The sequence below is a fragment of the Podarcis melisellensis genome (genome assembly GCF_964234715.1).
Source record: "Podarcis melisellensis genome assembly, chromosome: 5".
NCBI lineage: Eukaryota > Metazoa > Chordata > Lepidosauria > Squamata > Lacertidae > Podarcis > Podarcis melisellensis.
Window position 1 is genome coordinate 97,575,587 of NC_138537.1, and position 22,479 is coordinate 97,598,065.

Sequence of the window (22,479 nt, forward strand, 5' to 3'; positions counted from 1 at the left end):
TGAGTGTTGTGTATTGAGTCAAAGGATTTTATATCTGTATTATTATTGTCTGTATTTGCATTAGGGTAAAGTAACTGCCTTTTGGTTCCAGAGGGTACAGCTACTATTGGTTCATTTAAGCTGCTGTATTTGGATCCTCTGTCTTATTGGTTTCCTCCGAAAGGCAGGACTGTGATTGCCTGATATTGTTCCCTCCAAAATGTATCCTTTCTAGCTAGTTCCCTGTCCCTATAAATGTAGCTCTCCCCTCCTCAGGTTTCAGTCTTGTTTGCTTTAATAAAGAAGTGTTGCTAGAGAACTGTCTCCAGCATATTATGTCAAGAGAGCTGAAATCACAAACCCCACGTCACAACAATGAGAACGGGCCTTTTCTGTGCTGGCTCCCCACTTGTGGAAGGCTCCCCCCAGGGAGGCTCACCTGGCACCTTTTCTTCCTGGCCTTGGCTAATTAAACAATCTATGGCCATTTAAACGGTGTGTGTGTGTCTTTGTGCTTTACAGTGGTACCTCGGGTTAAGAACTTAATTAGTTCCAGAGGTCCGTTCTTAACCTGAAACTGTTCTTAACCTGAAGCTTTAGCTATGACACCCAGGAAGTGGCAGAACCAGAACTTCCAGCAGCATTGGCCATCTTTGCAGGCCAACTTGAGAGCCCTTTCCAGTGAATTCATTAGGACAATTATGAGTGTGCGCTCTTATAAATAAACATATTTTGTTTACTCTTTGCAAAGTTCTTTTATCAACCATTAAATTGGAGAATGCTGATGAAAAAGAATTGTTCGAGTGGGCTTTGCTTGCGATAAGGCAGGGGATTTGATGAATAACCGGGATTTCCCCCCTCACTTTTAAATTATGGTTTATTTCATGCACCTACCACCTTGATTGAAATGTATTGAACCTGTTTTAAATTTATATATATATATATATATATATATATGTATGTTTGCAAAGCATTGTTTATTTATATGCCACCCTTCAATAATAAAATATTTCTGAGTGCTTTACAAATAAATCAATAAATTATAGAATAAAATGCACAACAAGCATAACTATTTTTTAACATAAAGACACCTAACAGCTAAAAGCAATGTAACATAGCAGAGATAAAATTAAGAACTAGAAGGCCTGAGAATAGGTCTTCACGTGGTGAGCCTTCCTGGAGTGCCTTCTGAAGAGACCTCGAGGAGGGTGTCCAAGGATGATCTCTGTGAGCAGAAAAAGCTCACCAATCATCACTTGAACATTTGATTTCCCCTCCCCTATTGCAAATTTTTTTGGGGGGGCATTTATTCTTCCTCCAAAAGGGGGTGGAAGGAAAGCAAATGCAGTAAGGCAGGGATACCCAATTGGATACCCTCCAGAGATTGTTGGGCTCTCCCTCTCAACAGACCCAACCTTCATGCTAAAGGTCAGGGATCCTAGATAGCTCCTCTATACCGCACCAAGCCATTAGTCCATCTAGCCCAGCACTGACTACATAAACTGGCAGCAGATCTCTAGTATTTCTGGCAAGGGTCCTACCAGCCCTATCTGGTGATGCCAGGACTGAACTTGGGGCCTTCTGCTTAAGAAGCAGATGTTGTACCACTTGAATGTTCCTCCTCTTTCCTGGGCCAGAGAAGGCTGGAGGTAATTGTTTTAGATTTCAAACCAAATTCTGATCCTGTTGACTTCTGGCATGTTTAAACTATGGTTTGAGAACAAGCCAGGATCTGAAGCCATGGTTTGATGCTGGCTTGTTCTCACTAACTTTAGTTGAAACAGACGATAGGGCTCAGAGCTCAGATGTCATGGTGAACCATGGTGAGTTTTTAAAAGTGATGTGGGGAGAGTCAGAGTGTTTGAGCCTGAGGTTCATATATACGGAGGTAAGCCATAGTTTCCTGTTAGTTTGAAATGGGCCAATGCGAGATGCTAGCAAAGATCAGCACTTTATTAGAAACTTGCATAATCCTGTACGGATTCATTGCATTTTGGATCTCATTTGAGAGGATGAATGAGCTTTGAGGGAAGATTACAGAATGCCCCCAAGGCATTTTTGAAGTAATACATTATGTTTGCGGTATTGACAGTTCTAGTTCAGTTGGACAAATGGGTCTTTCCTCTTGCAACAGCAGCAAAAAAACAAATGAAATGAAAAAGGTTTAGTGGGGAGAGATGGGGGAGGGGCGGGAACTACTCTGCTTCTCAAGAGTGTTGCAGGTGCCAGTGCCGAATACTTGCTGCACAGAGTATGGTCATTTCCCACAGCTAGTTTATAACGCAAGGTTGTTGTTTTTTTTTTAAAAAAATACACCACACTGGAAACAGAAATATTTAGATATGCCATCTCCTGACATAAATGAGAGGCTCACTGCAGAAAATCTGAATGGAACACAGTTTGGAAAGTCTGCCTTAGAGACTGTGTTTGCATTGTGGCACCTGTTTTACTGGCCCCTTCCTACTCCTTTGCAGAAGACTTATACAAAACCAGCAAAAGCTCCTGATGTGACACATAATGGGAAAGGTAAAGGAACCCCTGACAGTTAAGTCCCGTCGCAAACGACTCTGGGGTTGCGGTGCTCATCTTGCTTTACTGGCCAAGGGAGATGGCGTTTGTCTGCTCCACAGATAGTTTTTCTAAGCCGCTTCTGGTGAAACCAGAGCAGTGCACGGAAATGCCGTTTACCTTCCTGCCGGAGTGGTACCTATTTATCTACTTGCACTGCTTGCTTTCGAACTGCTAGGTTGGCAGGAGCTGGGACTGAACCACAGGAGCTCACCCCATCATGGGGATTCGAACTGCCGACCTTTTGATCGGTAAGCCCAAGGCTCAGTGATTTAGACCACAGCACCACCCAGGTCCCTAATAATGGGAAAATATTCACCTAAAAATGTCTATATGCCAAGGGTGCTATTAAGGAAATAATGAAAGAAGCAGCTTCTAAGCCAGGTGCACATGAAAAGTGTGTTTTATTTGGCCCAGCCCCTTTTTAGGGAATAATGGAGCACTATGAAAAATGAAATTCTATATATGCATCTGAATAATTTCAGTGAAGGAACTTTAAAAAACAACAACCTACACACCTCAAATCACTGTGATTCTAAACAGCAAGAAACCTATAGAATGGAACAAACTTCGAAGAAAAAAAATAGTATTAACAAGAACATTCAAAGCATTTACATCCAGAAGTTGGTCCTTCTATTTGCAGTAGTGTTTACGCCCAGGTAAATGTGCATACGATTGCAGCCTAAACTAGAATGTACAGGGCAATCCTAAACATGTCTACTCAGAAGGCAGAATTCAATGGCGCTTACTCTTGCGTAAGTGGGGTTAGGATTGCAGCCTTTGCTCTGTGTTTAAGTCATTTGTAAACCATTTTTAGATTACATTTGTTACATAATATGGGTTTCTTTCATCCCTAAAATTATTCAAGTGGACATTTGTAAAAGAGTAGTGCTCCTGATGGAGAAGAGTCTTTGGGTCCTAATGAACTTCAGATTCCTAGAGTACTTTGGAGGACAAGACTTTTTGTCAGTTGTGCACATTTTGCCTTCTCTCTTGCAGACTGCTGTGAAAACACAGAAAGAGCTAGAAAAAGAGAAGCTATGCCTAAATTCCACATCAAATCTTTCCTCAATTAGCATACATTTCCCCAGGAAAAGCCAGCTGAGATGTTCACAGGCTCCAGGTGTTAATTTATTACCCATCCCTCTGGCCCCTGGCCATGATCAGGGCTTCACTCACTACTTAATTAGCTAATGAAACTTTCCTGCCAGCTGACCAAAGCACATCTGGGGCTTAAGGTGGGGACATCACATAACAGAAAGGTGTACAAATGAATGAGGTGGCATGGCCAACCAACAACCCCCTCCCCCGCTACACACACACACAGACACACCACACTAGCAGGATTTAAAGCATTTTTCTTCCAGGCTTTGCAAGAAGGAAGATTTTTCTTTTGCTCCTACCTGAAAGCCAAATATCTTTTGTAATGTAAATTAACATTTTAATTGCTTTTATATCGGAATGCAATTATGTTCTGAAAAGTAATTCTGTGCAACAACAACAAGCCTTTATGCTCACTTGTCTAATGATTTCATTAGCAAATTTGTTCCATTTAGAAATCCAAAAGGTATATTTTCTTCAGTGCCATTACTTTAAGCTTCACTAAAGCCTGCAACTCTCAAGCCGCTCAAGGACAATAAACTTAAAACTGTTTTGGGGTGGAAAGAGGTTGACTGCTGGACAAACCACAAACATTTTACAGTATATCCATGCAAAGTGGTTGTCTAAGAGCATTTTCACAGATCACTTGCAAATGTATGAATAGTCTATGAACATGCATGACCAAAAGCAGAAGGGAGTACTTTTTGAAAATTATTTTAAATACAAGCCAAGGTAGAGTTTGCATGAGACTCACCTATGTCATGCCATAATCCCTTCCTGCAATAAGGCAATGAAACATAGTCCAGGTTCACACATGAAACTACAGCATGGCTAAGATCAGAAAGACCACAACAAACCATGGCTAATTTTCCAAGAAAGATGCTGGGCAAGGTCTGCATATACTGCTAAATCATTTATGAATGAAGATTTTTTAAATAAACGAAAGAAAACCATGGTATATCTGAATCAGGCCATTTACCAGAAGAGAAATGGGTGGGTTGGGGGGGGTCTTCAGAGCCACAATACACCATCAACAACAAAGGTGTGTGGGCAGGTAAGCTATGAAATCTGTTCAGCAGCAAGGAACTTTTTTTAACTTAGATGGATGTTTAGTTTAACTTGCATCAGTCCTCCGATTATTGCAACTATATTCACAGACTCAAGGGGTCCAAAAGAGATTTGCACGTGAAAGTGCTAGAAATGAGTTGTCAAGTACACCAATCTCAGTTCACTATGCATCCACTCAGTCCCATTCTGAAGTCTCCACTGTGGTTTGGTAAGCCATGTTGCAGAATTCAAGCCTCACAGTTCACCCCAGGAACTGACATATTGCCTTCACTGCATGTTTGCATGAACTTGAGTTTACTGGAAGAGTAATTTTCAAACCCAAGGCATACTGGTCTCATTTATTAATAGGGATGAGGAAGGAATACCACAAACTTTAATGTAGAGCCAACTGATCCTATCTGGGCAGATCATGACCAGGATCGGATAGGAGTTCTAAATCCACAGTCAAGTGGATTTCTTTATGATGGAGTCTCAGGGCTGCACTTTTTGTTTCTAAATTTCCTTTTCAAAATCTCCAGGGAAGTCTTCTAGCTACCCAGGTGGTTTCTTGAAGCCATGTGTTTTGGACAGAGCAGAGGAGCAACTCACCCCAGAAGCAATGGGACTTGGCAATGTTCTGCAACTGTCAGAGGAAACCGTACCGCAAAAACACAGCTGCCTCCATGTAAACACTGGATCCACATGGAAATGGGATGGAGCAGACTTAGTCCCACCCTCTTGTAGAACTGGACTGGGCATAAATGGTTTTTACACTTAAGTACATTGGGTTACTACATTTTTCTCCTCCTCCTCCTCTGTGTTTAACATCAGCATGATATCAAAATCAAATGTGTAAAGCTTTTCCTGGCAGAGAGATTTGTAGAGGAAACTTACACCCACAGAATGCATGTGCATCAAGCTTCTATGATAAAGCCACAGCAGCAACACCAGGAAAGGAAAAGGCAACCCTAATTTCTACCTCATTATACATTTAGCTGTCAGTGATACCCTAGGTGTTATACAGAACACCGAAGGATCACTGAAGATAAGCTGCCAGTCATGATAACTAAACAGAACCCCATTTCATTTTAAGCCTAAAAGCCAACTGCAGGCAATGGCCATCCCTCTTCATGAGCTGCTGGTGGTCTTCCAGAGGCAGGTGGCTGACCTCTGCTGGAAAGATTAATCTTGGCTGATCCAGCAAGGCTATTCTTAAACCAGTGTGGTGTAGTGGTAACCATGTCAGACTAGGACCTGGAAGACCATGGGACCCACTCAGCCACAAAGTTCAATGGGTAATCTTGGGTCAGTCACCTTTTCTCAGCCTAACTTACCGCACAGTCTTGGTGCGAGGGTGAAATGGGGAAGCAGGGTGGGAGAGAAACCATGAGTGCCACTTGGGCTGCTTTGGAGGAAAGGGAAATAGAAACAAAACAAATAAGTAAGTTTTTCTGCTGAGAATCTAGAGCCTATTCTAACTAGGCCTTCCATGTCAGAATGGACACTGAGAGAAGATGCTTGTCTGAATTCCCACCAGGAATTGAGAGATACAAGCAAATGCGTTCTTTTCCTTGGTTGCACACATCCACTCTGTTGCTCAACTCACAAATTCACTCTGTCATTCAACTGCAAAATAAAAAAATTCCTTCCAGTAGCACCTTAGAGACCAACTAAGTTTGTTATTGGTATGAGCTTTCGCGTGCATGCACACTTCTTCAGATACACACTGCAAAGTCGGGCAAAAATCAAAGGTGTCCATTTAAGTGCTTTAATAGCATTCAGGTCTCCCCACGCCCAATTCATTTAACCTGCATTGCCACCATCTACAAGTGATGTTTTGCCCAATTATCTGATGTCCCCCTCTCCTTTCTGCTAGTGCTGGAGAAGACCCTTCCCCACCCTGCCTAGCCCAAATAGTGCCCCACAGTGCCCTCCAGGTAGATTCAGGTGCAAATTCATAGGTGTCCTAGTCCACCCCTTCACTTTCACCATCCCTACTCCAAGGTGCACACCAGAGCAAATGGCAAACAGACAAGAAGTTTTTTAATCTCTCTTCTCAACTTTGTGCAAGATCACTAAACAGCCAAACACATCTTCATTTCACCCACACAGATTGAAATGTATGCACAGTGCTGGCAAGCTCACCCTCACCTTTCTTCCCTCTACACAGATGGAAGGAAAAAAGATACACAGGAGGTGTATCAGAGGGACAGGAAGGGACATTTGCTTTTAAGCAGGATAATAATGGTCCCCCATTCTTCTGTGCAACTATGAATACTGAGCCTAGCCAGAATGATAACCAGAACAATCTTAGGGGTCACATTGTCATGGAAACAAGTTTCCACTAATGAGCTCTCCAAGAAACCAGTGATTAAAAACGGCAAACATTGACTCATAACATAAATGTACAAGGAGCAGTCAAAAAAATGTTTTAAACATTGCAAACAAGCATGCTAACCTTTCCCCTAGAATAATAATAATAATAATAATAATAATAATACAGCGACATACCTGGCTCACTTCCCTCTTTTTTAGTTTCTTCAGCTGCATGCTCTCCCCACACCCAAGAATGAGGCAGGTAAGCTGACACCAGAAGTTTCCTAGGACTGCTGAAAAACCGATGTCCAGAAATACAGAACAAATCTTCTCTAGCGCCTTGTTTTCTAGTCAGTGGTTCTTTCTAACAGAAGAAGAGAAAAGAGACACTCCTTGTCTATTTCTGATTGTGGCAATGCTGCCAAAATCTGTTTTAGGACCAAAACAGGCGAAATGTGGCGAAATACATACTCTGTTCTCCTTGACATTTTCTTCCCTGTTTTAAACTTAGGCCACTTCCAGATTGCTGCCAGTTTGCAAGTGGGATGCAATCGTATTGAGGTTGTGTAATTAAAGTAGATTTGTTCACTCTTGCACAACAAACCTACTTCTAAAAAGGGACAGGAATTTTTTGCAGTAAGGAAAGCAAAGGGAAATTCTCTGGAAAGTGTGGTATAGCAATTGTTTGATACAACACCGTATAACCTTGCTGCAAACACATCAGAATAAATGCTCAATAGGCAGATCTGGAAGTAATGCCCTGGAGGAAGAAACAGGTGGAGGAAAACTCTCTTTTATCAGATGTTCAATTCTTCTGCCATGCTTTTCAATCATCCCACTGAAGTTACTATTAGCCTCACAGTAGAAAACACGCTGCTTTATGCAGCAGAGTTAACAGCAGCTTGAAGGTAGATTGCGGTCAAGGCATGGAAACAAGGGTTGACCTCTCCGTATCCCTACTCTAATCAAATAGTGTAGCCCTCACAACTCACAAACAAAAACCTCCACCAAATCTAATCAGAGGCGACAACAAAGACAGATCTGGTTCCATAAACACTGAAATCAAAGCATTTTCAAATCCAAGTCTTATTGAAACTGGCCGTCAGGTGAAGCCACCAAGAAATTTTACATCCAACAATGAGCCAGCAAATTTGCTGTCTCAGTTTTGAATGCACTGCAGTCTGCAAGGTTAAGTGAGGTATATTCCACAGAGTCCTCCAGGAGGGAGAGAGAGACTGGTATCTGGTAGCAATATCCCAGTTAAGAAAGCTGGCTAGAAGACCACAGCATGGCAACCATCAGGTAGAGAGAATCCTGGACTTGGAATCTTCAAAAACCCGCTGAGTCGGAAGCATGAACAGAAGTACAATCCTAGGCAGGTTTAATCTGACTCAAGTCTCACTATGTTCAATGTGGCTTACTTCATGATCATCATATTTTGGAAGGCAGTCTGGGTAGCCATGATATTTCAGCCTAACCTTCTCCACTGAGAGTGAAGGTTACCCATCTTCCAGTTCTCATATATGACTCACCTCCCCATACAGCTGTGAATCCAATTAGATGTGATGTGGCACCTTAGAATAATCCTTTTCCTTGGCTGGGGGGAGTCCTGTGAGGTCAGGACCATTTGTGTCAGAGCTGCAGTGCATAGGAAAGGGGTACACCCTCCCCTATACAACACTGCCCTGATCCAAGTCGTCCCCCCATCCAAGTTGTCCCCACAAAAAACCCTATTAGCCATGGAAGGGAATATTTAAGGGATTTATGATGCCAGAATGCTGAATCTGGATCTCTCCCATCTTGTCTACTTTTTGAGCTCCTTTTCCCATCTCTTATATACTGTTTCTCTTCCACCTCTCCACCACCACTCCCCCCGGAAGCCAGAGGTGCTCTCTTAGAGAAAACAAATACATGAAATGATTCAAATAAAATGTTCCAGGATCTTTCTACTCAACAAACCAGGGGAAATTGTTTGACTGGGATTAAACAACAAACAAAACACCCCAGCCATCTCTCTCAGAAGTGTATTATTTTATAAACGGAGAGAAGCCAGTGCCTATATATAATGGAGAGTTATATTGATGTCAACTAGTGATCAGGAAAACGAAGAGGTTGATCTGGCTTCCAAAACATCACAGCACCACCTCACTGTAAAAACATCATTTCCTCCAGCCTTCACCAACCCTGGCATAATTTGGACTACAGCTTCTACCAGTCTCAGCTCCCACATTTGTGAGGTCCGAAACACCTGCCGGGAACCAGACTGGCAAAGCCCGATCTACCTGATATTACCCTGGCAGAAGGCCACAGTGCCCGAGCTCCCAGGGTCCTTCCTAGCCTTTTTACTTCCAAGGAAAGGCAGGCAGGGTGTTCTCCAACTGCCCAGCTAAGAGGTGAACCAATGAGCACAAAGGCACGAAGGCAAACCTTGCCATTTGCAGCCGTGATGCCCAAATCCTCCTCCCTCCCTCAGTTGCACTGGGAACATTTATTTCCAATCTTTACTTTGAAGCGCATTCAAGATGCACAGATGTTTCGCACAATTCAAATAACTTCAACACCCAATGCCCAGCTTTCCTCCCCCTGTGGCCCCAGCTGGCTGGGGCTGATGGGAGTTGTGGGGCAAGCCATCCGGGAGGCCACAGGGGGAGGATGACTGCTGCTTGTGTCTGGGTTCAGGCTGTTGTACCCTGCCCCACAAACCGCCTGCCCAAACAAAATTTCTGACTAAGGACAGGGCTGTCCCAAGATATTTTGGTACCTGAGGTGGAAACCAAAATGGCACCACCCTCCCTGCCAGGGAAGAAGGCATGACTGAAGATCTACACCAGGAACAAGGATAAAATAAAGATCTACGTGGTGATCCTCTGGTCCTGAGGATCCTGCCTCCTGAAGCAGTTGTTCCACCTTACCCAATGGGCGGGCAGGCCCTGCCTTAGGGGCCAGTCCAGTTTCCAAAGAGGCTGCCTCCCTTTTCGCCCGCTAGTCCTCCGACTTGTGCCCCCTGCCACGCCACGCAAAACCGAGTGGCCAGCGAAACTTCGCCCTCGCGTCCAACAGCATCGAAGCGAAGCCGCGAAAGCGCTAAGCGGCCCACGCAACCTCCCCGATCCTGGACGTGGGGCGCGGAGCCGGCCTGGTCTCGAGGGGGATCCCGCGCTCCTCTCGGGTGGAGCCTGGGACGCTCGCTTCCCGCCCTCGGAATCCCGAAGCCCGTCTCCCCAGCCAGGATTGGCGCACGCATAGGAACGCACGGGACCTGCGCCGAGGATCTCCCTGCGCCCGGGGCGCGCGCGCTTGGTGGGTTCTTGTTGTTTATAAAAAAAGACGCGCGAGCGATGCAGAAGCGGAGGCCAGAAAGAGGCAAGCCTTCCTTGCGCGGAGTTAAGTTGGATTCAGTTGCTTCCTTTTTCCCCAAAGGAGCAAACTCACCGGGAACCGGAGCGTGCTCAAGGGACGTAAAGCCACGCAAAACGAGAATCGCGCCGTGGGCGCCCGCTTGGAGAACGTTTGCATTGGATTACCTGAACAGGTGACGCTTGGAAGACCCCCCCCCCTTGCGCTGCTGGCGGTACGGGAATAACGGACTTGTTTCCAGCCTGATCCTTCCTTGGAAGCGAGTCCCATCGAGGTCAATCGGCTTCCTCGGAGGAGACGGCCCCGCTCTGCGCACTTGCCCCGGAGCGAGTCCATTCGGGTCTCAAGCCAGACTTTACATCCGAGTAAACCCGCCCAAGTGCGCCGAGATGTGAAAGGTATGCCCACGATCGCTAGCCTCGGAGGAAGAGGGCTGCCTGGGGAGAGCTGCGCTCTCGACGGGGCATCGGAGCCCTCGGCGCCCGGAGCAGCTCGCTCACCGCGCGGCCCCCTCCGCGCCCGAGGGTGGGACGGCAGCGCCCGAAGTTGGCCGCGTGGCTGGGAAGCGCCGAGGCTCCGGAGAGCGGAGACCCCTTGGCAGAAGCGACTCGATCGGCTCCTTTCGCTGGGAAGCGAGCTCCGGAGAGCAGCTTCCCGGCGCCTCGGGGGGGACGGGGAGGAAGGGAAGAGGGAGCCGGGGTCGCGAAGGGGCGCCTCACTCACCTGCCCCGCGAGGAAAGGGCTGGAGCCGAGAGCGCCATCGGCCGGGGCAGCGCCGGGCGCCCTCCTTCCTGGCTTGCCGCCTTCCCGGGGCGCGGATCAGGGAGCGCCCCACATCCTCGCCGGGCGAAGGCTGCGCTTCTTGCCCGCTCCTGGCTCCGGGGGAGGGAGGGAAGGAGGAGGGCGGCGGCGGCGAAGAGCGGGCGGGCGGGCGGGCGGGCTCGCTGGCGCCTGCTCGCAGGTCGACCCCGCCGGCGCGCTTAAGAAGCGGCGGAGGGGGCGCAGCCGCGCCGCGCGCCCTGCGCAGGGCTGGCGAGGCACGAGCAGCTCCTCCCCGGCAGAGGTCGGCGGGGCGAGGTCGGAAGGAGCTGAACTCAACGGGCGGCGTCACCGGGGGGGGGGAATCCGCCTGGCGGAACTCCGCGCAATCCGTTGCCGAGGAAGCGCGGGCAGGATCGGGCTGCGACTCTCGCCGCGCTCCCAGCCTGTTTACTCGCGAGCAAGCCCCACTGCCTTCAATGGGACGCGCTGTCTACTGGCAGGCATTGCTTCTTCTAGGTAGTAAGTCCCACCGAACTCATGCTGGGCTTTCCAGTGGCCTCTGGTTTTCTGGGCTATTGCAAAAGCCCTGCAGTCACACACTCCTTCCCAAGCAGGTGCGCGTCGAAATCTGCTGTTTCATAGAATCCTCTCCTAGGCAAAAGAGCACTGGAGAGAGAGAGAGAGAAAGGCTACAGTCAAAGCACCAAGGGATTCAGTGGCGTAGCGTGGGCTACCTCTGCCCGGGGCGGCACAGAGGGATTCCATTGCATTGGCTGAAGTTCTGGGCATCTTCACTTGAAAATTTGAAAGCAATGGAGCCAGAGCAGATGGTTTGTGTTAAAGAACTTAATAAAATTCTGAGGGAACCAGTGCATTCCAATGGCCATTGGGCAGCATTTGCTTTCCTTGTGTACCTTAGGCTAACATCTGATTACTTCCTTGAAAACAGTTCTCATAAGACACAGTGGCGTAGCATGGGTTGTCAGCACCCGCGGCAAGGCAAGTAATTTGTGCCCCCTAACCCGTGGATTTGCGCCCCCTAACCCCCAGATGTTGCACCCGGTGCAACCGGCCCCCCTGCACCCCCCAAGCTACGCCACTGATAAGACATGATGTCACACTTCAGATAGAGGGATGGATGGATGGATGGACAGACAGACAGACAGACATAAATTGTATTGCCTGTTTTATGGCCTGGTTTGCAAAGTTAATTATAACTGTACTTATCAAAGAAACAATATGGAAGCCAACTGAAACAGGAAGACAGGACGTGAGTTTCCATGTGGGTTTTGAAAAAATAAGATCTTTGTTCATTTAATTACAACAACAATGGTTCCAGACACTTTACAGTGTCATAGCAAGCCTTGACACGGGGTGTCATTCTCTTCCCCCTACCCCTAATATAACCCTGGTTTTTTGTTTTTTTTTTAAAAAAGGTTAATGGTAAATATTTCAGATGAAGGCATTCCTTTTAAAAGAATGTTTTTAAAATTTTTACTAAATCACCAGGAGAAATCCCATTTTAGAAGCCTTACATTTACAGCATAGAACTCTTGTTTGCAAGACTTTTTTCCCTTTGCTGTATATCCCCTCCCCCATTTCCTCCAAGGAGCTCAAGGCAGCATATATAGTGGGGGGGGGGGAGAGAACCTGTGACCCTCAAGATGGTCACTACAACTCTCTTCATCTTCCTCTTTGTCCCCCGGCCATGCTGGCTGGCGCTGATGGGAGTTGTTGTTCAGCAACACCTGGAGGGCCACCACTGGCATTTAGTGTGCCTACTCCCATTATATTCTTGCAACAGTCTTCTGAACAAGGTTTGCCTGACAAAGAGTGACTGAGTTTCATGGCTGAGTGGGTACCTGAAGTTGGCACCTCCCTGTCCTTGCACTCTAAGTTTGGCTTTGATTTTGCATATGGATGGTATTATATTGGCATCCTTATACGGCTTTGTATGTCATGGCCTGGGTGTTCAAATTAAAGAAGGGCAGGGAGAAGCCCACCTCCTTCTCAAACCACAAGCACCCTGTCAGCAGGAGCAGGAGATTCAGGGAAGCAGACATCTGAGGCTGCCCCTACTCTGAGCTTAACTGTTCTCTCTTTACCACCTTCCCTTACCAGGTTACAGGACTATCTTCCGCTTCCATGTGGCTGGTGTCATTTGTTTTGGTGAATCTATTTGATTCTTTTTTTAAAAAAAAAATGTTGTCAGCTGCTTAGATGATTCTTGTTGAAAAGTGGGATGGCAATCAAATAAGTTGTAGTAATACTGTAGTTTGCACAGAACTCCTTACAAACTCTGATCCCCCATTAAAAGTTGATGCAGGAAAAGTGGTAGTTTTTTCTTTTGTTTTTTTTTTAGGACCAATGAAATATTACAAAGTAGCCTGGAAGCTATTTCGTTCATTAGAAAATTGCTTCAGGCCAGATGTTAAGGCAAAATTTAAAAAAGTGTAAGGGGGATCAGAGCAGAAGATGGGACACTCTAGGAGTGCTTTTCAAACATGCAGTCTTCAGAAAGCCGTGTCATCTGCTGTGGAACCCACAGGTTCTTACCCTGGGACTCTAGCAAGTTCAGATCATGTGGGGCTCAGGGTATCACCATTGTCCTGTATAAACTGAGAATTTGCCCAGGAAGGAACCCCTAACCCCTGTATCTCCATAAGGCAGGACAGGGAGGGTAATTATTATTATTCAGAGATGCTGAATAATCTGTCTTTCTGAAAAGCTTTCCTGGCATTATCAGTTTTCTCATTTAACCCTTATGCAAGCTTCTGAGGAACTTCAGGGTTTCCCCTAGAACAGGGGTCTGCAACCTTTAAGACAAAAAGAGCCACTTGGACCCGTTTCCGAATGAAAAAAAACTGGGAGCCGCAAAACCCGTCATTATAAAAATAACTTATTTGTCACTTTTTATTATTTCTTTGTTTGACCCCTCAGAATTACTCCTCCTCATAGAAATAAACGTTAAATTAACAACTTACAGTTTTGTGTGTGTGTGTTCTTCACTCCCCTTCAAAACAGTGACCAGCCCCCTTTCAATGCAGTGACCAGCGTACATGCCCCTTACAATGTAGCGGACGGGAAGGTGACGTCGGGACGGTGCGTGACTAACGCACGCACCGCCCCCATGCGACGTCACAGCCAGTACAGCGCCCGCCACAGTGGGGAGTGTCGGGGCGCACAATGCGCCTCCTCCCCTCGCTAGTATCTGCCCCAGAGCCGCGGCAAAGGTGTAAAAGAGCCACATGCGGCTCCGGAGCCGCGGGTTGCAGACCCCTGCCCTAGAACATAAAAAGCCATGTTTCTAAGGGAAGTAATACCTGTTGCAGGACAAGCCACGTTCTTGCCTGTATCAACCTGGCTGAAAGAAAGCAAATTGCTAATCAAGGCTATGTTACTATGGTAGAGGAGGAGAGCCTGGATTTTTGTCTGTGGCACCATATGACCAAACAGGCCTCAATTAGTGCCTGAAGCAAACCTAGCAAATGTGAAAAGCATTTGTTCTGAGGATACGGCAAAGACGCGTCCTCTGAATAGCATCTCCTAGGAGCAGAATGACGCAGGCAGCAGTTTCTGGTGTCAACGCTGGGAGCCAGCAGCCTTTGCTTAGGGGCAGGTTAATATAACACGAACCGAAATTGCAGCAAGCCATGCTGAGTGCATAGGCTAGGGTGGGGTATAAATGTTACCAGATAATTTGTTGTTTTATCCACCTAAGCCCAAACATCGTTACTTCAAACAGAAACACTAGGGCAGATGGGAATAAATATCAGTCCTGTTTAATAAAAGAGCCAGGAGAGCATCATATGAGAGGTAAATGCCACAAGGGCATTTAAGTTGCCAGTTAATCAGAAAAAAAGAACCTGAACTGCACTGTGCTTAACAGCAGCTTGAAGTATGGAAGTTAATAGGTAAAGCGCTGGTGATAAACATTTTCACCTGCCAATATCTACACAGGTGCAGGGCCCAGTAAAAAAAGTTGGCAACCTTAGGAATATTTAAAGATCTCAGTGTAAATGCCTATTTCATGCAAGACCTGGAAATAGACAATTAGAAAGGACACAGAAAAATGGGAATTTTTTTTTTGTATAATCAAGATTCTTGTTACCGGATACCTTCTTGTTGCAATGTAACATGAATGAAGACAAAAATGCAGAAAGGCATGAGCTCAGAATGGATCCTGCTCTCTTCCTCACATCTGCTCTCACTCCAGCTAGGTGCTAGGATGCTCTGAGAAGCTGTGTCTAATTTTTTACCCTTACATCACAGTTGGCACAAGACAGGATGCTACCTGAGGTGACCGGATCCACTGCTCTTCCTCTTCTCCTTTCAAGAGTTTCGTTTGGACACACTGTTTGTCTCCCCCTCCTCTCTGCCTTGCTGTGTGAAAGGGGGTCCTTCCTTAGAAAAAGGCGATTGGGGCACTCTGCCCCAGGAGAGTGTCTGTGCCACTGCTTTTTCATGGTGGCTAGAAATGACCCTTTACATTTAGGGTATAATCATCTGCAATACACGGCTAAAAACACTTGCCCACCTTTTTTCATTTTTAGTTACTTCTTTTCAGTGTTTGTTTTGGCTTTCAGAATCACAGAACTGTAGAGTTGGACGGCTCATCTGTGCAGCGCAGGAATCTCTTACCCAGCATGGAAGTGCTGGGTCAGGGCGGAGGAGGTTGCGGTGGAGGCCGAGCTGGGATTGCTGCAGGTGGAGCAGTGGCGCCTCCACTTGGCACTCCTGATACTGGCTCTGCCAACAGCAGGGGGCCATGGCCGGCAGGCAACAGCGGGGTGTGCAAGGGCAGCCCCCAGCTCTCCCAGCGCGGGTGCCTGCCATCCTGGTGGCTCACCACCGCCACCCATGCTGAGCCCAGCTCAGCCCGGCCAAGGGGGGGAGGGTGCCATCACCACCCACTGAGGAGAGAGGAAGAGGACGGTGGGAAAGCACCCCGAGGGGGAAATGTCCCCCCAGCATGTGCCTCCACCCCAGCTGCTCAGTTCACGGGGGGGGGGGGGACACAACACTTGCCCCACCCTGGGTGCCAGCAGCTCGCACAACACCACTGCATGGCAGCAGCCAGAAAGGAGGAAGAACAGCCAGGATTTTCTCTCTAGGAACCCACAAGTTTGCTCTTTTTGTGCAAACCCCTTGGCTTGGGGTTACGTGTTTGCTGGGTCAGAAAGTGACAACATAAAAACGAATAAGCATTTATTGAGAAATGCATGTTCTGTTTCTCCTTCTCCAAACATGGGGAATCTCTGTAGGCACTTTGGGTGAACATATGATGATTCATTCTATTACCCTGGTGGGGAATGGTGCTACATCTAAATGAGGCTGGCTCTGCTTAATAATGTAATCTGCTGTATTCAAAAGCATAAAGCCAGCCCTGCAAACCATTAGTTCCCCCTCTGCCTTGCAATGGCCAGCTGCTGAAAGCAGAGCAATAGTAAGTCTGCTTATTTCAGAGCAGAGAATCCAGAAAAGTGTTCTGTGTAACTACTAATTCCCACTGCTTACAGATAGATGACCCACCCATGGGCTTTTACTGCTCAACACTTGTGAACCAATAAAGGAACATAAATTCCAAATGAACTGTTATTCAGTACTACTAATTCACAGCAAATGTCAATTAACAGAAATCCCTCTAAGAAGCTTTTACCAGCCTCCTGCTGGTTTTCAAGCTATTAGCAGGCCGTTTACACATTGTTATCTCTTTCTTTCTCTCATTCAAAAAACCACATGTGCAGCTGTGATCCTAAGCATGTTCACTCAGCAGTAAGTGTCCCTGAAATTAATAACACTTATGCTTTCACAAGGGTGGCGCTGTGGTGTAAACCACAGAGCCTAGGGCTTGCCATTCGGAAGGTCGGCAGTTCAAATCCCTGCGACGGGATGAGCTCACATTGCTCCCAACTCCTGCCAACCTAGCAGTTCAAAAGCACATCAAGTGCAAGTAGATAAATAGGTACCGCTCTGGCGGGAAGGTAAACGGCGTTTCCGTGCGCTGCTCTGGTTTGCCAGAAGTGGCTTAGTCATGCTGGCCACATGACCCGGAAGCTGTACGCCGGCTCGCTCGGCCAATAAAGCGAGATGAGAGTGCAGCCCCAGAGTCGTCTGCAACTGGACCTAACAGTCAAGGGTACCTTTACCTTTTCCTTTTATGCTTTCACAGATGTGTCTAGCATTGCAGCCTCCAAAATTAACAAATCTTAGCTACCGTAATGTAAAATGCCGTATGCTCAAGTTATCCTCATATCAGCTAGCCAGCCCTGAAGAGACATATTTTGTAGTATTTTATGAGGACTAGATTTTCTCTCTCTCTTGGAAAGTGTAGAAGCACTGAAAAGGCAAGACTGTCAGAACTGTATACATTGTGCTACATGAGAATTCAGTGCTAAGAAACACAGAATTATGGGGTTTTTTTGCAGAATATGAACAACTCTGTAGACTGGATGTATAAAATGAATATGTACCATCAACTTTGAACAAGCAGCTCCATCTTTCATTTTTATGAGTTTAAAACACTCTGATAGCATGCCTGCACTTCATTGTTTTGTGGTGCAAATAGAGCCAATAGAGTGTTTCCGTGCACTGCTCTGGGTCGCCAGAAGCGGCTTAGTCCTGCTGGCCACATGATCCGGAAGCTGTACGCCGGCTCCCTCGGCCAATAAAGCGAGATGAGCACCGCAACCCCAGAGTCGGTCATGACTGGACCTAATGGTCAGGGGTCCCTTTACCTTTTACATATTGTCAAAGTAAAAGAGTAAATCCTATTAAAACCTCTTTCCTTCTGAGGTGCTGAAGGTGTCGTCCTCATACAGAATCGTAGCATTGTAGAGCTGGAAGGGAGCTGGAGATAAGAGCTCCACATCATCATCAATTAGCAGGACACTGAGAATGGAAAACAGGAGGAATCTCCTTGCAATTCTAATAGGAAGTGAGCGTTCAGTTTATTTTGTCCCCAAATGGGGACAAAACCATTGAGTTTGAAATGCATTGCTTTTGCCATCCATGGATAAGAGCTTTGCACAGCAAACCTTAGAAACAGTCCATCTGAAGAGTCACTCAAAAGAACTTTAATCCATTCCCCAGGCTCATACATTACTATATGTCTATTAAAAATATAGTTCCAGGTGATAGCGGATATTCTATAATTGCAAAGCCTACTCTTGCCTGTTCCTTTTTGGAAGCCCCTGCTTCCTTTCCTGCTTTCCTTCTGCTTGTCCTGTCCTTATCAGGGTCACAACTGATCTGTCAGTGGAACTCCTGAATTCCAGAATGTTTGTGACAGGTAAATAACGCAGCTAACCAGTGCCAGCCGTTCTTTGAGAGAGGAGGTTTCCACCATGTAAACTGCACACAGACAAGGTGTATGAAAGATGCAACGAGTTCAGAAGCACCACTGTCTGCAGTGAATTAAGGGCCAAACTGCTGACTGTGAATGAAGAGAAGCCCAAACTCAGGTGGTTTGGACAGGGCGCCCACCACAGGGCCTTGAAGGAATGCCAACAAAGGCATTCCAATAATAAAAAAGTCAAGGAAATGACTCAGAGGCCAAGCCTTGTAGCTGAAAGCCAGACTACACATATCAGTTTCAAGGAGAAACAGCAGTTCTCTCTAGGCGGACATCTAAAAGATGGCCACAGCCCAGCACATTTGGCTCAGTTCACGGCTGCAGCCTTTGAGAGCAGCTGCGACTTCTGCAAGAGATTATCTGCCCAAGGCAAGTGGTGGGTCTTTGCTGGAGAGGGTGATGACGGAAGTAATTTATGATTTTGGCATGGTGAAAAATAAGTGGAGAAAAGAGGTAGCGCTTTGTGGATGTGCAAAACAACAACCTGTAATCGAGCTCCATTTCTATAACTGCCTCTTTGCAGGCAACACACATGGTAAAAAGTAAGGATGTCATCATTTGCCAACCACAGTGTGAATTTTACAGCTGGTAGTATACAGTCAGACCTGGAGCTTCCATGAAATCTGGGTGTATCTTTACTCCCTTCTCCAACTACAGGTCATTTATTGACAGGGGGAGGAATGCTGCCGAGGGCCCTGTAGCTCTGAGAATCACAGGTGGGAATGAATCCATAACACATTGGCTGACTTCCAGCTACTGGTTCTTAGCATCTGTCTGTCTCAAGAGACAATGGAGTGCACCTCCAAAGTAACCTCCCTGAGGCACAAGCTTGGAGGTCCTGGGCTGCCCAGACAATAAGAACCCCCTTCTCAGCCTGGCTGATGGGGTCCAAAGGAAAACAGAGCAAGACGTTTGGCACCAGCTGGGCTGCAGGCATATAGAACGCCATCCAGCCACCTTCGGGATTCCACTCCAGATTTGTGGAATGTTTACTCCTTAGCCTTTTCTTCTCCTGAAGATATCACACAAGGCAACAGAGGTTTGGGATCAGAGTTTTCCATCTCCTAGATTGGCAGCCTTCCCAGGTTGATATATACCATGGCTTTATACCACTGTCAGAAGTAGTGCAAAGCAGATGGTGTGTGTTTTGGAAATCATAGCTCACCCAAAATTTTGTTAGAATAGGTAGAGAAATAGTGAAGCAATTCTATAATAAAGACAACCAAGTCAACTGTGAGATAAAGCATAATATTGTGAGTCTGGGGTGGGAAACTGTGTGCCCCCTCTAATCTCTGGGTCTAATTTTTGGAATAAAGTCATAACCTGGGTGATTAAGAGGGGAAAAGGAAAGAGGCTGCACCTCAGGCTCAGGCTGCAAATATTCGTAGATAAACCACATATCCTAAAGACACCACAGTCTCCGCTGTGTCTCATTCCAAAAGGAAACACGGAGCCTGAGTAAGTGCCTGGAAACCATGGAATCTCACATCACTCAGAGATTGGGGTGGCGTGCAAAAGTTAAACATCCCTAGTTTCTTAGAAAAATTAAATTGGGAGCAATTAAACATCTCACTCTCCTGATTGTTCCACCAGCACAAACATTTCTGCTTGATAGATGGCATGGTGCCCCCCCTCTCCCCTCACTTTTCTGGGGCTTCCTCTGACCTGCCAGGTTGGAATTGGGGGGGTGCAAGGAAGGGCGAAATCCTCATTGTGCTAGTGGGAGACCTTGTGATGGTTTGCCAAGCATACTGGGTTAGTTGAATTTATTTACACTACAGTTGTACCTTGGTTCTCAAACATAATCCATTCCGGAAATCCGTTCGACTCCCGAAACCGTTCAAAAACCAAGGTGCAGCTTCCGATTGGCTGCAGGAGCTTCCTCCACTCAAGCGGAAGCCACTTCGGACATTCGGCTTCTGAAAAACATTCAAAAACTGGAACATTTACTTCTGGGTTTTCGGCATCCGGGAGCCAAAATGTACGAGTACCAAGGCGTTCGAGAACCAAGGAGTTTTGGAGGAGGATTTGATATCCCGCTTTATCACTACCCGAAGGAGTCTGCAAGCGGCTAACATTCTCATTTCCCTTCCTCCCCCACAACAAACACCCTGTGAGGTGAGTGAGGCTGAGAGACTTCAGAGAAGTGTGACTGGCCCAAGGTCACCAAGCAGCTGCATGTGGAAGAGCGGGGATGTGAACCCAGTTCCCCAGATTACGAGACTACCACTCTTAACCGCTACACCACACTGGCTCTTCTTTTTGGTAATATGTGACAGTATTAGTCAGGGCACTTGCTTGGGCAGTAATTCCTGATGTGAAAATATGGCTATTCTGAACACAAGAGGCTGTCTTATGGAGGGAAAGGCCACTGATTCATGTAGCCTAATATTCTCTCTTCTGATTTCTCGGCTCTGTTACCTGAAATCCTTTAAGATGAGAACCGTGCTACAAACCACATAAAAAACATTCTCTGTCTTTATGGGTTTTCTCTGAGTGGGAGTGTCGCAAATAAGAACAAGGGTCCACATTTCACCTGTGAAATGTAGGGTGCAATTTAATAGCATAAAATGCTTGTGTGCATGTGTGTGGTCATACCACTTCTCGGGGGAGGGGAACAATCACGCACCTTCTACCTGTGATGCTTCTTGTCTCTCTACTAGGGAGACTGACAGACATGTCAGTCCAGTGATTTAGGATGGGGTTGAGAGCAAACACGGCATGATGAAGCCTCGTGAAGTCCTTCGGTTGCAGCTGTGTGGAGCTTGTCTCATGCGAAACCAAGAATTTGATTCTTTATTTTCAGGGAAGAGGAATGGACTTTCCGTCTTTAATCAGTGAAGGTTTTATTTTGATGCTGCTATAAATAAACAAGATTTCCCTTAATCTGATGTGTAATTCATTCAAATAATCTCTCGGTTGGGGCTTCACATTAATCCCTTTTATGGAGGAGGGTTGGGGGTATGTAGAAAGAGGCAGGGCAGGGGGGGAGAGGTTGAGCAAAGCCAAAATACTAATCCATGCCACGATGTTTTCTTCTGTAGGTGACTGTATGATAATAAAGACTAGTGTTTCTTTCCCCTTTAAAATTTAATTGAAAGGATTCCTTGCAGTTGATTCCTAAATGATAATAAGAGGATAGTGCTTTTTGTAGAAGAAACATGCTGAGTAAGAAAATCTTGTGTCACCAAGGGATTTCTCCACTGTAGAGCAATAAACGTTGCAAAGCTGGGTCAAGCGGTTTTTGAACCCAGAGTTTGAAGCAAGTTCTGCAGTTGCTTATGTTTATTCCGTCTCCATGGATCCCATCAGCACAAAGTAGACCAAAAACAAATTGCAAAAAACAACAACCCTGATGTAAACAGATCTCTTTCCCACAATGTTTTTCAGCTGGACAGATTTATCCTTGTGTTAGGGCTTCATGTAAACCAAATCCTTTTAACTGCTTATGGCAGTGACTGATAAAAATCCCTTGTGCATTCATGAGAAATTAAAACTTGGATACAATACTGTGGCTTCCTAATTCACCAGTGGGGAAGCATCCTGGGTAGTGGGGGGGGGGGAGAGAATTTCCTTAATGAAGTATTTTTCTTACAGGTTTGAGTATCAGTTACTCAGTTTGAGGGAGGCAGTACAAAACACAGGGTTTGTGGTCCAAAACCATGCAAAACTATTCCAAAGGTTTGGCAGCAGTTTGGAGTGAATAAGACAATGTTTGATATTTGGGTGTTAACTACAAACACCAGTTTGATGTATCAATTATTCAGTTTGGGGAGTGGTATAAAACATGGGGTTTGAGGTACAACGAAATATAATGAATTTTAAAAAATGCTGAAACCAGAAGCTTTTCTTTTAAGTATTTTAGGTCCAGAGATCCCGAAGGACCAGACAAAGTTATTCACATACGCAACCACGGCTGCAGGGATGCTGTTAGCTGAGAGATGGAAAGATGGCACAACTCTGACCAAGGAAGAGTGGCATATAAAACTGATGAA

General features: G+C 46.2%; 1 protein-coding gene across 6 annotated transcripts in view; it reads right to left on the reverse strand.

The window, feature by feature from the left end:
* SHISAL1 (shisa like 1) overlaps positions 1 to 9,985 on the reverse strand; it is an 81,962-nt gene extending 71,977 nt beyond the window's left edge. For 2 of the 6 annotated variants that reach the window (XM_081911909.1, XM_081911906.1), the window contains exon 1: positions 7,207 to 7,375. The gene's annotated coding sequence lies outside the window, so the exon portion shown is untranslated. Of the gene's footprint in view, positions 1 to 4,402; positions 4,461 to 7,206; positions 7,376 to 8,140; positions 8,480 to 9,923 lie in introns of those variants that run through there. The other 4 variants (XM_081911903.1, XM_081911902.1, XM_081911907.1 and 1 more) reach the window with 4 other exon arrangements.
* Positions 9,986 to 22,479: the final 12,494 nt, after the last annotated feature.